The 20,316-nt window shown below is 40.9% G+C and overlaps 1 protein-coding gene across 2 annotated transcripts in view; it reads right to left on the bottom strand.

The window, feature by feature from the left end:
* Positions 1-19,920, bottom strand: part of ACSF3 (acyl-CoA synthetase family member 3) — a 239,209-nt gene extending 219,289 nt beyond the window's left edge. The window contains exon 1 of one of the 2 annotated variants that reach the window (XM_069085545.1): positions 18,511-19,920. The gene's annotated coding sequence lies outside the window, so the exon portion shown is untranslated. The remainder of the gene's footprint in view (positions 1-18,510) is intronic. The other variant, XM_069085544.1, reaches the window with a different exon arrangement.
* Between the last annotated feature and the right edge of the window lie 396 nt (positions 19,921-20,316).

Consider the following 20,316-nt stretch of genomic DNA (forward strand, 5'->3'; position numbering starts at 1 on the left):
ATGCAATGAGAGACCCCCTATATACCAAAGAAATCAAAGAAAGAAGAAAAGGTCCTATAGGGACAAACATGCTTATAGCAGCTCTTTTTGTGGTGGAAAGTGTTGGAAACTAAAGGGGGTCACAAATTAGAAAAAGATTGAACAAATTATGGTGTATGAATATAATGGAATTCGATTGTACTGTAAGAAATGATGAGGGGGAAGATTTCATCAAAACCTGGGAATATTGGTATAAACTGGCACAGAATGAAGTTAGCAGAATCAAGAGAATAATTTGTAAAAATAACAACACTGAAAAAACAAACAACTCAAAAGACTTAAGAACTCTGTTCAATGCAATGATCAAATATGATTCCAGGGCATTGAAATTAAACATGTTACCCACCTCCTGACAAGAGGTGATGAACTTGGTTATGGAGTAAGACTGCTTTTTTTTTTAACATGGTCAATGTGAAGATTTGTTTTTCTTGACTTCTACATATTTGCTGTACAACAGCTTTGTTTTTCCTTTTTCTTTATGTTAGGAGGGGGGTAAAGTGGCAGAGAGAAAAAATATTTTTTGTTCATCAAAAAATATAATTAAAAAAAGGAGAGGGGAAGCTATTAAGGGTAAAAGGAGAGAAAGGAAGGGGGAAAGGAGAGAGAGAAAAAGAAGGAAGGAAGGAAAGGAGAAGGGGGGAAGAATATCATAGAAGGAATACCTGTTCAGGAATAGGTTGGATAAGATGAACTTTGAAGACTCAATTCTGGGTTCCTGTGATTCTATAATTCTGGGTCTGTCCTTAGTTCTTCTATGGTCAGCATTTTTATCAAATGCCCAGAAAAAAGGTACATACAACTTACATGTTTTCAGATAACAGGCATAGTTAACATGTTAGATAATAGAATCAGCACCTAAAAAGATCAACAGAACAGAATGATGGACTACATGTAATAAGATGAAATTTAGTAGGAATGAGTATAAAGTCCTACAGTTACTTTCAAAAATCAGCCACAAAATATAAGAAGTATGGTTAGTCAATGGTTCACAAGACTGCAAAATCAACATGAATCAACAATCTAACATGTAATTCAATAAAACAAAATCATTCATTAAGTGCCTCTTCTGAATAAGACATTGTGGCACATTAGGCAAAAAGAGGTAACTCAATTTTAGGCTGCATTATAGAAGCAAAGTATCTAAAATGAGGGTGCTAACAATCCTGCTGTACCTGGAATATTGTGCTAGATCTGGGCTCCATATTATAGGAAGACATTGACAAACCAGAACCCATCCAGAAAAGAGAACCTAGAAAGATAAGATACTGGAGACCGTTTGGGGAATCAAGGAGTCCCTTCCTTATTCCCAACTGTTCTCTCCTAGCAATACAAAGGAAACACTTTCACACACACACACAAACACATTTTGAATACATATACATGTACACACAAATACATATTCACACACATATAAAAGATTTTTAATTACATTTTTTCAACATAAGGAAAAACTTCCTAACAATTAGAATTGCCCAAAAGTAGAATGTGTTGCCTCAGAATAACAGTAATTCCCATGAAATAATACTTTGAAGTTTTACAAAACCCTTTCCTCACAACAGCCTTATGCTGTAGACAGTTTAAATATCATTATTCTCATTTTACAGAAGAGGAAAATGAAGATTCAAAGAGAGAAGTGACCAACTCATGGTCACACAGCTAAATCATATGTTAAGGGAATGAGTTTCCTATAACTAGAGATTTTCAAGTGGAGACTGAATGACTGACTTTCAGGGGCACTAAAGATGATTCCTATTGAGATAAGAGGTTGAAATGGATGTTCTCTAAGGTCCCTTATAACTCAAAGCCTTTGCAATTTTGCAACACTATAAATCAGTTATTAGTCCCCTAACAACCTGGAAATCCCATCATTATCCATTAGAAAATTCAATATAAAGAACTCAACTGTTGACAATACAGTTCAAGTGATATCCAAATGATATTTTGCTAGTCTCATAAAAACATGTCCTGTAAATGATCATTTTGAAATGGCTAGTTTAAAAAAACAACCACAACACGAAACACCTGCATTATTTTCTCCCAAAGAATTCTATAGTTTTGTAAATATACTTCACCTACTTTATTTCTTTAGGACATTTTCCTTTATGACTCCATTGCCCACATGGGAATTGTTCTCAATTCACAAGCAAATGCAGCTATTATAGAAAAAGCAAGAATGGCTCCAATACCATTATACCAAAGGGGCCTCATGAAACATTTACTTTATAGTTAAACCATCAAATATGTCCCACCTTCCACCTTTATCTTCCCAATTTCAAGTGACTGAACAACACAGACTCCAGCCCCAAGTCCTGCTAACCTAGTTCTTACATCCCCGTGGGACCAACTAGGCAGAAAGCAGATCTCTCTGCTGGCTAAGTGCCCTTCATGACTTTTTTTCCTTTGATTTTTCTCCTTGCATTCCGGTTTCAACCACCATAAATAATTCTTCTCTGGTCTTAATTAGTATTTAATATCCAAGTACCAACAATGCACTAAATATTTGCAGACAGTTATTAAATTCTTCTCAATTATGCAATTTAAGTGTTCAGTGGCAAGTGAAGAAAAAAAAATCACTAAATGCCTTTTAGAAACATCCTCACACATTAACCAATTTCCAATGTCATACTGTTGGTAGAGCTGCATATTATTTCTAATCATTCTGGAAAGCAATTTGGAATTGGGGGTGGGCGATGGGGTGGGGAGTGTGACTAAAATGTCTATACCCTCTGACAAAAAGATTCTATTGCTAGACATATGTCCCAAGCAGATCAGAGATAAAAGGAAACATTGAATATATAGAAAAAAATTAATAATGACACTCTTAGTGGTAGTAAAAACCTGGAAACAAAGTAGATGACCACTGTTTGGGAAATAGCTTTAAAAAAAAAAGTGGAACATGAATAATTTATATAAAAAAAATACTTTGCACAAGAAATATGAATTCAAAGAAACATGGGAAGACATACAACATGAGACAGCCTGAAGGCAGCAGAACCAAGAAAACAGCATATACAACAATTATGACAATGTAAACAGAAAGGACAAAAAAAAAAGAACCTGAAAACTAAGACAAATTTGAATGACCAAGAATGGCCAAGTGGACTCTTCTGTACTGGGGACTATGCTAAACTCTGGGCACTGAGATCACAATCAGCCAGACTCGCCTCATATATTTATTGGCTGGGCAACCCCAGGAAAAATACTTGGCCTCTCTAGGACTCAAGTTTCCTTACCTATAGAGAGAGGAGATTCGGCTTGGCGGCCTTGAAGGTCCCTCCCAGCCTGTAGGTTCACCCTCCTATATGTGTTTAGTTTTGCTGAACTGCTTCTCCCCACCCCACCCCTTTTTTTGTTCTCTGAAGTGAAGGGTAGCTCATTAGTTGGGGAATGAAAAGCTAAACATAGTAAAAGGAAGGTGATAGACAAATGAAAGCTATCGACAAAAACATTTTGAGTGTCAGACCCAGTGATAACACAGAAAAACCACATTAGTGGTAACAATAATAACAGCATTTATATAGCTTGCACTTTAGGTATACAAAATGCCTATACGTTTTCTCATTTGATCTTCACAACAACCCTGTGAGGTTATAGGTGAAGAAACTGAAGCAGACAGAGGCTAATGACTTGCTGAGGGTCACACAATCATTGTCTGAGGCTGGATTTGAATTCAGGTTTTGCTGACTCCAGCCCTGGGGCTCTCTCCACTGAGCCGAGGAGCTGCCTCCCTCCTATGTCTGTACCTGTGAATTTCTCCCTCATCACTTCTGCCTTTTACAATCTCTGGCTTCCTTCAAGACACAGGCCACCCTCCACCTCCACTAAAGAAGAAGGATGGTAGAAAATTAGGTGTAGAAACATCTCAACAAACAGTGAAAAGCAAGAGAAGGGAAAACAAGTGTAGTTTACTCGGTGTGATACCCAAATGAGCCACATCTTCCCCAAAGCATTCACAGATAAAACCAGAAGGTAAACAATGAATTGGTGGAAAATGGAGCAAATTTAATAATCTATTTCCATAATCATTAATGGAAGTGGAACTACCAACTTTGACCTTTAACACCTATGTCTGTCCAAAGAAATCTAAAACCATACTTACAATGAAAGTCAAAAGGACAGGCCAGATGAGAACAAGAACTCTTAGAGGAAACCACCCAGGCCGGATGCGACAATCTTTCTTTCTTGCTTGCTTTTTGGCTTTTTGGAAGGGGGAAGGCAGGGCAATTGGGGTTAAGTGACTTGCCTCTTGTTGCCACTTGTTAAGTGTCTGAGGCCGAATTTGAACTCAGGTCCTCCTGACTCCAGGGCTGGTGCTGATGCAACACAATCTTAAAGGATTGTGGGAACATTATATAAGATATCTCAGGGAGGGAAAAATACCAAAACACTGGAAAAAATTACAGATTATCTTCCCCCTAAAAGGTGACTAGAAATTAATAACTCCCCATACATATACCCACTTTCTCATCTTTAGGAAGAATGATCTACACAAATAATTCCTTGATGGAGAACATGGGGAGACAGGGTGGCTTTCAGAGAACACAAGAGCCCACTCTGCTTATTTTTTGTTACAAAAACAGCCATTTACTCTATAGACTAAAATGCAGTCCTAAAAGTAGTCTCCAAATGAGAGATCTTTTGTGTGTATTTTAAAATTACATAAGATTTCTTGAAAAATGAAACAGATATAACTCTGTTCAGTGCCCCTCAGATTATTAATATCAAGCAAAGGATAGAGCAGAAAAGGCACGCTCACTAAAGATGTGTGCCACGGTAATGGAGGATGCCCCAATCACTGAACAAGCATTTATTAAGTGCCTACTATTTGCCAGGCTCTATGCTACATGTTAGGGATACAAAGAAAGGCCAAAAAACAGTCTCAGCTCTCAAGGAGTTGAGTCTAAAGGGGAAGACAACATGCAAACAGCCATGTACAAACAAGACATACACAAGATAAACTGGAGGGAATCTCATAGGGAAGACATGAGCATTGAGGGGTATCAGGAAAGGTTTCTAGCAGAAGATAGGATGTTAGCTGAGGCTAGAAGAAAACATATGGAAGCAAAAAAACAAAGAATAAAAAAGGGAGAGCATTCTAGTCATGGAGTACAGTCAGGAAAAATGTATGGAGATGTACTGTCATGCAAAGAACAAGGAAAGCAGAGTGACTGGGTCAAATGGTACACGGCAAGTTGTGAAGGTCTCACAAGATTAGAAAGGTACAAAGGGACCAGGTTATCAAGGAATATAAAAGCCAAAAAGAGAGTTTTATATTTGATCCTGGAGGAACAGTGAGTCATTGAAGTTTATTGTATAGGGGGGATGACATGGTCAGATCCTGCACTTTAGAAAAATCAATTTGACAGCTGAGTGGAGGGTGGAGCTGGGAAGGCAGGGTGGTAGGAGTATCAAATGAGAGAAGAGGGAATATATGAGAGATGTTATGAAGGTAGAATGACATTCTGAAAATGGAGAGACTGAGACACAGACTGAGAGAGAGAGAGAGATGGGGAATAGAGCACTATTATAATATGATATAGCCTAAGGGACTGGGAAGATGGTTGTCCATTTGACAATAGTAAGAAAAGGAGGGCTTACAGGGAAAGACAATGAGTTCAGATTCCACACTCAAGTTCTAACTGGAAGAGGGGAAAGGGGTTCTTTATATATGGTGAGTTATTCTTGATGCTCCTTCTTGTAGATGTTGTGCTATCTCAAACTCCAGAACATTACATGAACTATTCAATGAAATCCATAATTAAAAGAGTAAGCTAATAATTCATAGAGGCATGATGTATTAAAAGTATAAGAAATATAATTTCTGGGCAATTAATCATTTTATTAATAATGCTTTTATTAATAAAAGGGTCAGTGACACTCTAGAATGCCAAAAATCCTCATGGGAGGGTTTCACAGTATATATGCCTGTGGAAGAGTAGGTGTTCCTGAAGGTGGCAATCAACTCTGACTGGCTAATGATTAATGAGAGAGAATGAAGATTAAAATGAGGGGCTGGGGAACTTTGATTATGCCATTTACTTATACATTGCCCAGCCTTGAGCCACCAAAACAAAGAATTTATCCCCACAAACCAGTGTAGAGCACAATAGGCTTCCCCACCTTAGATCAAATTCCTTGTAAAGTTGGATGGAGTCTGACCAAGATGGAGAAGAAAGTTAATTCAACCTTCAGATACTGAGTTTCCAAATGAGAATTTTAGAAAAAGGGGGGGAACTCTGGATCTCCCCACATCATCAGTTATTAATAAGCATTTCTCTCAGAGGAAAAGCAAAACTGGACCTACTGTACATTCCAGACTACATTACACAGTGGGCTGGACAATCCATTTAGTTAGCAAGCAGTACAAATGTCTCATAGTGGTGGGGAGATAACTCTGGCTTCTCAAATGCTACATCAATGGAACACAATCTTTGGCAGGACCTAATATGATGGCGCAGCAACAGGTTACATCAGCCTTCCAAGGATCAACCTAGCTAACTACACTGAGACCAATCATCCATAGCATGGCCACTGAACGATCAATTCTTTGTCCAAGTCAACCCATAAAACACCACCACAAAAAATGAAACTGCATTTCAGCAGATCATAAAATCACCTTGTTACTAATACAGAAGTCACTACAAATCAGCTTGGCAGACTGACTATTAATTTAATAGAACCAAGATGAAAATTTCTTATCTTTTCTCACCTGGTTTCACTACTTTGGGACTTGTCTGAGGAACTTCTCCAGCATACAGCAGGAAGTACGTTATTGGGAAAATATCTTGGGACTCCACCTTATCACCACTTTCTGTCTCGCTAATTGGATGGTGGAGCTATGAACTCCAAACCTCCATTTAAGGAGGGAGCTCAGTTCAGACATCTCATTTCTCACCTGGCTGTACTACTTTGGGACTTCTTATACTTACTTCACCATGCCCCCTAGGTCAGGTACCTTCTCCTGGCCCCACTTTTTCAACTTCCTTTTGTGTACCTCTTCCCCTATTGGACTATAAGCTACTTGAGGGCAGGGACTGCCATTCTTCTTTCAAATTTGGATACTCAGCACTTAGCACAGTTTATGCTACATAGTAGGTGCTTAATAAATATTTATTTTATGAAAATACCAAAAAAGAGAATAAAAATGATACAATATGGAGTACAATTGAGGCAACTTTAATCTGACCTATTTAAATAAGTTATTGATGTTGAAATATGTGGAATGAAAAAATATTGTGTACAGAGAATCATTCTATTTCCTAAGGAAGTTTAGCTCCATTGCCACAATGCAAAGACCAAAAGTACCCAGTAAATACCTGGGACAGCAAATACCTGAATTTTCTAGGTAGAGAGATATGGCAGCCAAGAGAAACATCAGTTTCTATTATAAACTCATTTGTAAGATCTTATGGAAGAAGATGGTGGAAGATTATGAGCAATATAATCTTACAAAACAGCAAGCAGTGAAGAAAAAAAATTTAAAGAAAACTTGGCAAGATACCCAACTAAGTCATATCAATCTAAGGGCATTTAAGGATGAAACTGGAGAGAAGCCAAGGAATATCACATTTGGACTCTAAGATCATAGTCCCAGATGTGCTACATGAGGAAGCAGAAATGAAACTAAAGAAAACAAAGGTAGAAAGGGCAGGTGGACTAGACTAAGTATATATGCAAAGGAAATCTATGGAGAAAGTGACACAATTTTCAGGGATTTGAGAGTTCAATCCTCAAGATAACTATGAGTGTAGAATATCAAATCTCTTAGGAGAAAAACAGTCTTTATTACTATTCAAAAAGGCAACTGAGAAAATATCAGGAAATACCAACTCACATAACTAATTTTTCATCTCTATGAAATCTTTACGAGAATAATTTACACACATATGGAGGGAATCCTTGATGAAAGCATGATATTACAAGTAAACAGGCAAGCTTTCACAAATAGTATTCTATAGTAAATCACATCTTTATAACCAACTAATTGATAGAAATGCTCCTGTTTATGCATGACATTATACTGACTACATCAAGCCCCACAACAATAGAGCTTTCTAAGTAGGATACACAATTGATCCAAAAAATATGTCTTAACTATTCATACAATAAAAACCAAGTGGATGATGGCTGCCTAATGTTAGGCCATGATACAGTGTTAGACCATGATACAGTGTTAGATGGACAACCCATAGAGCTGATCCATTAGAACACATATATTGGATAGCCACTGTAAATGGTTAATGAACTGGGCTCCAAAGTAAAAACCAAGAGAGCAGGCTAGATTAGGAAATTTTACAGTATTTTTAATGAATCTAAGCTTTTCTTTGAAACAAAGGCTCATCTTTCAACATCAATATTCTTGTGCTGATGCTCTACGGCTAAGGATCATGGAATATCATGCTCTCTAAAGAATTAAAATTGGGAGTCATGCAAAAGGCAATGGACTAGTGCACGGTGGGCTTTAATGGGCTGCAACATATTATTGACTAAGAACTGCATGGAAGAGTAAAAAAGCTATCATAAGAGAGATGTACAATATAAAAGAAGGTGAGCTTGTCACGTAGTGAGAGCAAAGGATGGCCAAAGGACAGCCTGTGTTCCCAGAGCATGCTGATGGACTCCCTGGGGAGGATTTACAGGCGAACAAGGGGCAGAGATGGACGTGATGAGAAGGCGAAGATGTGCTGTAATCTGCACTGTTGGAGAGAGCACCAGCATCAGTCGAGATCACAGACACATCAAAGAATTAACTTCAAACTGTCATCAAAGATGACAGTCTGAAGCCCTACGTGCATAGTTCATTTTTCTCACTTCAAGGGTGTGAGTCCCGTTGCTGGAACAGTTGTTCTAACAAATGTGAACATTTGGTCAGTAAAGGGATTGGGCAAGAGAGTAGGTGTTCAGTAACATCATCTTCACATGTGAAGGACAGCAAATTATATTTTTAATTTTATTGTCTCTCCTTGTTCTGGATGAACCAACCACCTATTCAAACTAGCCTCTGAGTTTCCTGAGAGAGGGAACCCCATTCATTCCCCTGATACAGAACTACCGTGTTTCCCTGATAATAAGACCTATACCGAAAATAAGCCCTCCCCTTACTGTGTAAGATTCCTCTAAAATAAGCCCTCCCCCGAAAATAAGCCCTATTGAGATTGCTACTGTAGTGAAGGTGATCCCCTGCGCTACACGCTACATTACGATACCCTCTGTATGCACCGTCCCCCCCCGTGAAACGCACGCCGCGCTCCAAGCTGCATCCAATCAGAGCTGCAGCAGTGAGCGTGTCATCCTGTTCTTCCCCGGTGATTTGCTTGCTGGCGCCATTGAGAGCAGTGCCGCGGAGGAGAGCTGAGGCAGGACAACATAAGCCCTCCCCTGAAAATAAGCCCTCTGGTGTTTTTCTTTCCAAAAAAAAATAATAAGACAGTGTCTTATTATCGGGGAAACATGGTAGTAGGAATCCCCAAAGAGTCTCAGGAAAATAAATAATAACAGCTTACATTCCTACAGCACTTTAAGGTTAAAAAGGTACATTATACATTAGCTCCTTTGATCACAGGAACAACCCTGGGAGTGCTGTTATTATCCCCATTTTAAAGGGGAAGAAACTGAGGCTGAAGTAGCTCATATGACTAACACATTTGTGAGGAGAGATTCAATCATCCCTCTTCTGACTCAGAGTCCAGCCAGCATTCAAACTGCTATGTTATGATACTTCTCAGTTAATACCTAAACCAGCAAGGTCAGGTGACTATCATCTTCCTGAGTATCTAAGTATAGAAGCTCTATTACCTACTTAGGTAAGTCAGTCATATGAAATTAAAAAAAAAAAAACAACACAACAAAACACCTCTTCCTTAACTGAAGTTAAATTCTACCCCATCTTGGCTTAAATGGATTTTTTTTTCAAATTTCCTTAGGGATAACTGATTCAATAAACATTTATTAAGCACTTACTAACTATGTGCAAACCACATGTGCTAGACACTGGAGACAGAAAGACAACAAAACAATCCCTGCCCTCATGGAGCTTAGGTTCTACTTAGGGGATAAAAATTTTACTCAGATGAGCAGAGTACAACAGAGAGGGGCAGGGCACCAGCACCTGGGGAAATCAGGGAAGGCTTGAGGGAGGCAGCAGCACCTGAAGGGAGCCTTCAGAGTCTCTCTTGATGATGTCATGTTTTTGATACCCTTTGCTTAAGGTGCTAGCTATCCATCTCAGGAGGGCTCAACAGAAGTGAACTAAATGAGAGATGATGAGTATGCCAATGAAGATAGACAAATACATATTACTTGCTAATAATACCACCCTCCAAAAAGCAAAGGATGGTTTCTAAATGAATGGAAAGACACTTGACTTGCTTGATACTACACCCAACCTTCAACCAAATACATACTTAAAATGGACCTCAAGAATGTTCCCCTCAGTTACATCTTGTTTACAAAGCAAAGATGCAGGGTGGAGTCAAGATGGCTGAGTAGAAACAGGACTTCTGCGGGGCTCCCACGGCCACCTCCTCCAATTCATGTAAAAGGTGACTCTGAACAAACTTTGGAGCTACAGAACCCACAAAATGACACAGAGAAGCTAACCTCCCACTAAGGACAGCCCAGCCATCAGGAAGCGGCCAGCACAGGGCTCTGGGAGCTGAGCCCAGACCCACACAAGCCTGAGGTTTTAGCCTCAGGGCAGCCACAACCAGCCACTGACTGGAAGGACTTCAGATCACCAGCTGGTGTGGTGGTTTCCAGAATTATCAATCCATAGATGCTAAGGACAAAGTGAGAGGTTGGTGCAATGTGGACTTTGTGAACCAGGAGTTCAGGAGTGCGGTCAGGCCTTTACCCCCGGAAGGAGAAGTGGCTAAGGTTCTGCATCTGTGCAGCCACCACCATGTGGCTGCTTCAGAGCTCCTGGTCTGCATATTGTAGGGGGACCAAGGTGAGACCTGCTTGGATCTGGATCACTGTCTAGGGTGGAGGTCCTGGGGTGCGTGACCAGTTTGCCAGAGCGTGTGGAGGCTTCAAAGAAGGCACCCAACTAATAGCTCCAGCAGCTGAGAAAACCACAGCAATTTGGGATAAAGCTCCCCACTCTGGTAGCAGGGTCCTACTGTGGTAAAAAGCTTAAAAGTCAAGTAATTTAGTGGCAACATGATCAAATGAGGGAAGCAAGGCAAGCACAGAGGTCTGACTCTGCGTTCCTTTTTGGGGGACAAAAAGGATTGGGGCATGGAACAGGAGGAAGACAACAACGTTAGAACTCCTACACCAGAAGCTTCCAAGAAAAGAATAAGCTGCTTACAGGCCATAGAGGAGCTTAAGAAGGATTTTGAAAACCAAATAAGAGAATTAGAGGAAAAATTGGGAAGAGAAATGAGAATGATGCAAGAAAATTATAAAATGAGAGTCAACAACCTGACTGAAGAAAATAACACCTTAAAAAATAGACTAACTCAAATGGCAAAAGAGGCTCAAAAAGCCAATGAGGAGAAGATTGCCTTAAAAAGCCAAATTTGCCAGATGGAAAAAGAATCTCAAAAGCTCACTGAAGACAATCATTCCTTCATAATTAAATTAGAGCAAATGGAAGCTAGTGACTTTATGAGAAATCAAGACACTATTAAACAGATCCAAACAAATGAAAAAATAGAAGGCAATGTGAAATATCTCATTGAAAAAACCACTGACCTGGAAAATAGATCCAGGAGAGATAGTTTAAAAATTATTGGACTACCTGAAAGCCATGGTCAAAAAAAGAAGCTAGAAATCATCCTCCAAGAAATTCTCAAGAAAAATTTCCCTGATGTTTTAGAACCAGAGGGCAAAATAGAGGTTGAAAGAATCTACGAATCACCTCTTGAAAAAGATCCTAAAAAGAAATCTCCTAGGAATATTATAGCCAGGTTCTGGAATTCCCAGATCAAGGAGAGAATATTACAAGTAGCCAGGAAGAAACAATTTGAATATTGTGGAAACACAATCAGGATAATACAGGACCTGGCAGCTTCTGCATTGAGGGATCAAAGGGCTTAGAATAAGATATTCTGGAGGTCAAAGGAGCTGGGATTAAAACCAAGAATCACCTACCCAGCAAAACTGAGTATCATGTTACAGGGGAAAATATAGTAATTCAATGGAATAGAGGACTTTCAAGCATTCTTGATGAAAAAACCAGAGATGAATAGAAAATTTGACATTCAGATACAAGAAGCAAGAGAAGGATGAGAAGGTAAACAGGGAAAAGAAATCATTAGAAACTTATCAAAGTTGAACTACTTACATTCCTACATGGAAAAATGATAAATGCAACTTATGAAACTTTTCTCAGTATGAGAATAGTTGAAGGGAATATATATATATATATATGTATAGGAGGGTATATGGGTATATGAATACATATGTAAGTATGTATATATATGTCTATATATGTGTACAGGTATACATAGACAGAGGGTACAGGACCAGGTGAATAAGAAGGGATGATACTTAAAAGGTGAAATTAAAAGGTGAGAGAGGAATATAATGAGAGGAGATGGGGAGAGACAGAATGGGGTAAATTATCTCATATAGAAAAAGCAAGGGAAAACTGTTACAATGGAGGGGAAGAACAGGAAGGCAAAAGGGAATGAGTCAACCTTATTCTCAATGAATTTGGCTTAGGGAGGGAATGACATACACACTAAATAGGGTATCTCACCCTACAGGAGAGTAGGGGGGAAGGGGATGAAAGGGGGGATGATGGAAGGAAGGGCAGGCTGGGTGGGGGAGGATTTGGAAGCACCCACTTTTGAAAAGGGACAGGATCAAAGTAGAGAATAGAACAAGTGTGGGGTGGGATGGAGGAAAATATAATCAGTCTTTCACAATATATCCACTAGGGAAATGTTTTGCATAGCTACACATATACAACTTATATTGAATTGCTTATTTTCCCAGTAAGAGTGGGTGATAAGGGAGGTAGGGAAAGAATCTTGAATTCAAAGGTTTAAAATCAAATGTTTAATATATATATATATATCATAATTATTGCTATTACTTTACATGTAACTGGGAAATAAGATACACAGGCACTGGGGCATAGAGATCCACCATGCCTTACTGGAAAGTTGGAGGGGGGTTGGGGGAAGATATAGGAGAGAGCAGATTGGGGGAGGGGATATTCAGTGGGATTGCTGTTTTGGGGTGGTGGGTAGGGGGAAAATGAGGAGAAAATCTATCTCAAAATCTTGTGGAAATGAATGATGTAAACCAATAAATAAATAAATAACAAAAGAAAAAAAAGAAAGTGAAGGTGCAAGAGTGAGATTGATTTGTGGTATTTCTATAGCAGCCAGATATGATTATCATCCTGATATGTGCTAGTCAGGGGAAGGCATTGTTCTTAAAAATGCATTGTTGGTGGAGTTGTGAACCGATTCAACCACTCTGGAGAGTAATCTGAAACTATGCCCAAAGGGCTATAAATAGGTGCATAACCTTTGACCCAGCAATACCACTTCTAGGGTTGTATCCCAAAGAGATCATAGAAGTGGGAAGAGGCCCTGTATGTACAAAAATGTTTATAGTAGTTCTTTTTGTGGTGGCAAAGAATTGGAAATCAAGGGGATGCCCATCAATTGGGGAATGGCTAAACAAGTTGTGGTATATGAATGTAATGGAATACTATTTTGCTATAAGAAATGAGCAGACAGACTTCATATTTACCTGGAGAGACTTATATAAACTGATACTGAATGAGAAGAGCAAAACCAGAAGAAATTTGTACACAATTACAGACAAAACGTATGTGTGATGACCAACTTTGATAGACTGGGCTCTTTTCAGCAATGCAAGGTTATAAGACAACTCCAAAAGATTCATGATGGAAAGAAATATCCACATCCAGAGAAAGAATTACAGAGTTTGAATGCAGATTGAAGCAAACTACCTGCTCTCTTTTTCTTGTTTTGTTTTGTTTCCTCTTTCCCACTGTTCATTCCATCGGTTATAATCCTTCTCTACAATCTGACTAATATTTAATGTGAAGGTATTTGTACATCCTATCTTGATTGCATGCTGCCATGTCGGGGAGGGAGGAGGAGGAGGGGGAGAAAATTTGAAACTCAAGGGACTGAGGAACCGAATCTTGTAAACTAAAAGTAAACAAATAAATTAATTTCTAAAACAAAAAAAAAACCTTTATTTTTAAGATGCAGACTTTAAGGAGCAGACATAGCACTTATGGCCACTAGATTCAAATCATGAAAATCAAGAGGAAAAATACATTTGAAGCCTAGTCATTGCTAAATAGTTCATCATTAAGGAAGCAAAAATACTATTATTTCTATTGACCAGATCTTTTAAGCTTTGTGTTTGGCTTGATTCAGGCCCACTAACTTAAAGCACCAATTCACTAATCCCATCATGGCCACTTACTTCCTGTTTGACCATGTTTCGGGGAGGAGAATGACTTTTTTGATCTTCAGTTTCCTGACCTGTAAAATGAGAAGGTTGAACTAGGTGATCTCTATGCTCCCTCTTAGTTCAAAATCTGTGTTCTTTCCATCTCCTCTACTCTGCTCTTGAGAGAAGCTGTGAAATACAGCCCATACTTTAGAATATATTGATAAAGTTCCTGAAATATAAATTAAATTTTGAGGGACTGGGAGGTTCCAGAGAAACAGCCTGAAATTATGGGCCCTGAGCACTTAGGATTACAGATCTAGGCCTGGAAGAGACTTCAGAAACCACCTCGGGGTAAGGGGGGATAACCTTCGGCCTCGAGGTCACACAGTGTATTCAGTTAAAGGGCTGCACTTGAGGGCCATGTGTGGCCTCAAGACTGCAGGTTCCCCACTCCTGATGTAGTCCAATCCCTTCATTTCACAGATGAAGAGACTAAGGACAGGGAAGTTGAGGTATTTTACAAAACTGTGCAGGTAAGAAATTTCTGAGGTGGGAGGATACAAACCCAGGCCCTCTGACTTCAGAACTAATGCTTTTTCCACCACCCTATGGGAGTTATGGGTTATCTAGCCTAGAAAAAGAGGAAAGAAAAGGAAGGCTAGTGGGGGCACACCATTCACACAAAGATGCAGTGTAAATACCAGTGTATCTGTAATAAGACTGGGGCTTAGGCACTGGCATTTTTCCTAGTAGGAGTAGGAATAATAATAATGAATAACAAAAGCTAATATTTATATAGCACCTACTATGTGTTAAGCACTTTAGACTAAATGTCTCATTTGATCCTCACAACAACTCTGTGAGGTAGATGCTGTGATCATCCCCAATTTACAGCTAAGGAAACTGAGGCAGACTGAGATCAAGTGACTTGCCTACAGTCACACTGCTACTTCAGTGTCTGAGGCTGGATTGGAACTCAGGTCTTTTTTACTTCAGGCTGAATGCTCTCCACCCACTTCAAGACATCTAGCCTTGTGACTGGTTATGTCACTTATCAGAGCCAAGTTTGTTTCTCTACCCAGCAAATGAGTTGAACCTTAGATAGGATTTGGCTTCTGACTGCTTGGAGACTCTTGGTCTGCTTCATCTCTAAAGTTCCAAAGTTCCAAGTGAAGGCTTAATTAAGGAAGGTGTTTACCAGCTTTTCTGTCTCAAAAGAGGAGATAACTTGGAAGAAATAGCTCTAAATTGTGAGGTGGAACATTTAACTTAGACTTCAGGAAAAACTTCCTGATAAGATAAAGATGAGAGAACCACAGGATACAATTCTGTGTGAAATAATGGAGCTCTTTAAAAATAAGAAGGCTCAAGGGGTAGCTAGGTGGCTCACTGGATAGACCACAGGCTCTAGAGTCTGGAGGACCTGAGTTCAAATCTAACCTCCCACATTTGACACTTATTAGCTGTGTGACCCTGGGCAAGTCATTTAACCCTGACTCAGAATCTGATACTGGTTTGGCCACTCACCACCCAAATGCCCTTTTGCAAATCACTGGACCTCAGTTTCTTTTCCTATAAAATGAAGAGACTGTGGGGCGGCTAGGTGCCACAGTGAATAGAGTACCAGCCCTGGAGTCAGAAGGACCTGTGTTCAAATTTGGCTTCAGACACTTGACACACTTACAGCCGTATGACCAAGTCACTTAACCCCAACTGCCCTCCAAAAAAACCAAAAAGTGAAGAGACTGAACTAAATGGTATCAAAAGCTCCAAGTAAATACAACAAACATTTATTAAAGACCTTCTATGTATAAGTATCCTACGTCAGGCACTAAAGTTATAACGACAAAACTAAAAAGTCAGAAGTGGGAGAGAAAATAGGTCAGTTTAGTTAGGAGGTAGATTGAAGTGGAATAAAGAGAAATAGGCCTTGAAAAGTAGCCTGGAAATGAAGACTCAAGGACCTTAAATTCGCCTGGAGGATTGGTAGGGGTATGGAAATTTTGGGGGCAGGAAGGTATATACATTGTTGCTTGAGGGATAGAACTAAGAGCTACCAGGAGACAGAACTAAAAGCTAGTAGAGATCAGAAAAGGTTCCCTTCTTGTAGGAGGTGGCACCATGAGATGAGCCACGAAGGAAATGAGAAATTCTAAAAGGTTGAAGGTTGGAAGGAATACATTCCAAGCATGGTAGAACACCCGTCAAAAGCTAGAGAGAAAATAGGCCAGTTTAGTTAGGAGGCAGTTTGTCTAAAGTGGAATAAAGTGAACTTTGGCCTTGAAAAGTAGCCTGGAAATAGATTATGAAGAGCTTTAAATGGCATAAGATTTGTATTTATCCTAGAGGAAAAAGGTAATAGGGAACTACAGAATGCTGGGGGATGGCATGGTCAGTGTCATACCTTAGAAAGGTCATTTAAAATTTGGAACTCAAAAGCTTGTGGAACTAAGTGTTGTAAACTAAAAGTAAATTAAAAAAAAAAAAAGGTAATTTTTCATAATTTCAAGAGTGGATTGGAAAGGTAAGGGGCTAGGAGTCAGGAATCCACGGGCAGCCAGGTGGCGTGGTGAGTAAGAGCACCCACCGGCCCCAGAGTCAGGAGACCTGGGATCAAATCCGGGTGCAGATACTTAACACCACACCCAGAAATAACTGGCTATGTAACCTTGAGCAAGTTACTTAACCCCGATTGCTTTAAAAAAAAAAAAAGCCAGGAGTCCAATGACAAGAGTTTGTACTAACACAAGAGAGAAATGATACAGAACTGAACTAGGGTCATAACCTCCCATACACAGAGAAAAGAAGCAAGATATTGTGGACATAGATGATGGTTTAGAGTCGGCCAGGACCTCTGAGGGCATCTAGTCCAACTCCTTCATTTTACAGATGAGGAAACTGAGGGACAGCTTAAGTCACTTGCCCAAGGCCTCAGAGGGAGGCTGAGTTATGAGCCAAGGACCCTGTTTTCTCTCTAATGGAAAAGATTGATTGGATGAGGTAGATAAGGAAGCAGAAAGGCCCTACCAAGGGCTCTTCACCTTTCTTGTTTGGACTTGTCAGAACCATGTTTTTAATGCATAAAGTAAAACACAGAATTATCAAAGAAACCAAAGGTTAGACAAAATAAAGCATCCTGGAAACCGCTCCTGCAGGTGATACAGATGCAGCTACTGAAGAGGGAGAAAGGAAAACTCCTGCCTGTGAAGTCCTTGGTGCTGTCCACGAATTCAGCAACCAGCAGAACCTTAGAGAAGAAGCATTTAACATCTGCTCTGACGCTGTACCCTCAATACAAAGGGACCTCTCCATCTGACTTGAAACATTCCACGCGAGGTCTTCTCTCTTAGACTGTGAGCTCCTGGACGGCAGGGCCATCTTATGGTTCTAGCTGTATCCCCAAGGGTTAACAGTGTTTTGCATGCAGTAGGTGCTTGATAAATGCTTCCTTCATTCATTTGGCTTTTTTTTCAGAGCCCCTCTAAAACATATCCAGTTCGTGACCCCCAGGTCAAGAACCCCTGCTCTAGGGATGGGGAGAATGCGAAACTAGGAGCCTGAAAGGATGATAGTGCCTTGGATAAAAAAGGGAGATTTTTAGGAGGGGTGGGCTTGGGAAAGAAATGCACTGGTTTCTGTTTGGGGCAGACTGCTGGAGAAGTGTGCATGAAGTTCCCAAGAGAGGTGAGGGCTGGATGGGCAGATGCCGAAGTCCTCCGATGAATAGAGCCCAGGAGCCCACAGGGAGAGAGAGAAAACCTAACAAACATCAGCGTAAGAAGGGATCTCGGGCATCCTCCAGTGGGGCCAACTCATTTTACAGGTGAAGAAACGGAAGCCCGGAGAAGTCTAGCGGTCTGCTCAAGGTCATGCGGCTAGTTCGCAACAAGGGCAGGATTCAAACCCAGGTCCACGACTAAGAACAAGAACAGTCAGGGATAAAGACGAAAAAGCACCTCCCTCCAACCCCATGGGCGGGCAGGCGGAACAGGAAGCGTCTCTGGGGCGCGAGCCCCCACCGCTCCCAAGCCCTCTTCCTGTCCCCAGACGCCCCAGCCCGCGGCTGCGCAGACCCACCTCACTGGCCTGCCCCGCCGTCGCCGTCGCCGCCGCCGCCACCCGCTGCCGCCGCCGCTAAAAAGAGAAACACGTTACGTCCGGCCGCCGAGGGGGAGGGGCCACGCAGCGGGCGCTGACGTCACGCTCCGGCCGGTCAGGGCCTAGGCGCCAACGCGGGTAGGGAAGGCCCGGTGGGACCCTCACCTGGGCGAGGGCGAGTGCGCACGCAAACACGTCCCCCGCGCCCCGGGCTCCCTCTCCAGAGGTTCCGCTGCGGAAATGTCCCCTCCGGCCCTTCTCTGGGGGCGGGGCGTAGGAAGCTGGGAAGGAGGGGAGGGGGAAGTCCAGCCCCTTACTTTACATAGGGGGAAACTGAGGCTCCGGGTGGGGGAGGGAGAGCTGAGAGTCAGAACCACCAGGATTGGAGATTTAGAACTAGCTGGAGGAGCCCCCGGTCTGCCCATTTTACAGGCGGGCATGGCGTGCTCAGGAGGACCAGCCTCCCTGCTGTGCGCAGCTGAGCCCGGGCAGCGCACTGACCGACGCCCGATGGCAGCCACCCATTCTACAGATGGGGAAATTGAGGCTCCCTGAGACTGCGCGACATGCCCAAAGTCATATGGGCAGCAGGTGGCAGAGCTGGGATTTGAACCCAGGACTCTGACTGCATATCCAGGGGCCTTACCGTTCTACTTCCTGAGCTTCCAGTGACACCCATGCCCTGCTCCAGGAACCACCAGGAGAGGGATATATAGGTAACAGACAGATGGAGAGATCTATTGATAGATATCAGTATTAAATAATATGTGTGTACATACTCATACATACACGTACATATGTATATATAAGTATGCACACACACAAATCAGACCTAATCTTTGCTGTTCTTTATTACTCTCAGACTATTGCTGAAGACAAAAAGATAACCCCAGAATTAGACCTCTCCAAGTAGTTCTTAATATGAATGTGTATACATGTGTGTATACACACATGCATGTATATATGTGTTGCATAGTATATACAGGCAAGTTACATATATGTTTGCATATTCATATATTTATAAACATATATCAGTCATTCAATAAACATTAAACACCTACTGTATCCTAGGGATACAAAAAGAATCAAAAGATATTCACTGCCCTCAGGGAATTTACAATCTAGTGGGGGAAATAAGCAAACATCTATGAACGAACAAGCTCTTTGCAGGATAAATTGAAAGTAAATAAGGGAAGGCATTAGAATCATATGTCATATCTTATGTTGTAATTTATATGTATACACACAGATATAGAATTTGTTTACTTTCAAGGATGGTCTAAAAAAAGAATTCTTTCACCGTGGGTAAAACTTGTTGCTATTTTATGTGTAAAGTATTGATGTGTTTTAAAGCTTGAAGTTAGAATTCTCAGTCAGGATCCATACATCATTTTATCCATTTGCATGCACCAGCCCCGGACTATTCTTACTTGTATTTAAGAGTTGGCTCCCTAGAGATTGTCTGTGGCATCCGTGACCATCTATGTGGGTCTGCACTCCTGAACCATTTATCTCGGGAGCCCCTCTCAGTAAGTTTCCTTTTAACCTTAGCTGGTTGCCATCAGCTCAAAGTCGTGCCTTTACTAATATGGCAAAGTAAGAGGAGTAGCTATAAAACATTCTCTCCATAAACCTGGGCTATACTTTCCAACAAATACACACAACTTCTATGGGAAGAAGCTTAGAGTTCAGTGGTGGTGAGGCACATAGGTAAGGAGACAACTCAGACCTCCAGTACTGCAGGGTATCAAGGGCCTTTGACCTTGCCCCAGGCAGAGTATTGGT

The sequence above is a fragment of the Petaurus breviceps genome, unplaced genomic scaffold (genome assembly GCF_028583685.1).
Source record: "Petaurus breviceps papuanus isolate PSGF00001 unplaced genomic scaffold, PetGlider_PUasm1.0 176, whole genome shotgun sequence".
Taxonomy (NCBI): Eukaryota; Metazoa; Chordata; class Mammalia; order Diprotodontia; family Petauridae; genus Petaurus; species Petaurus breviceps.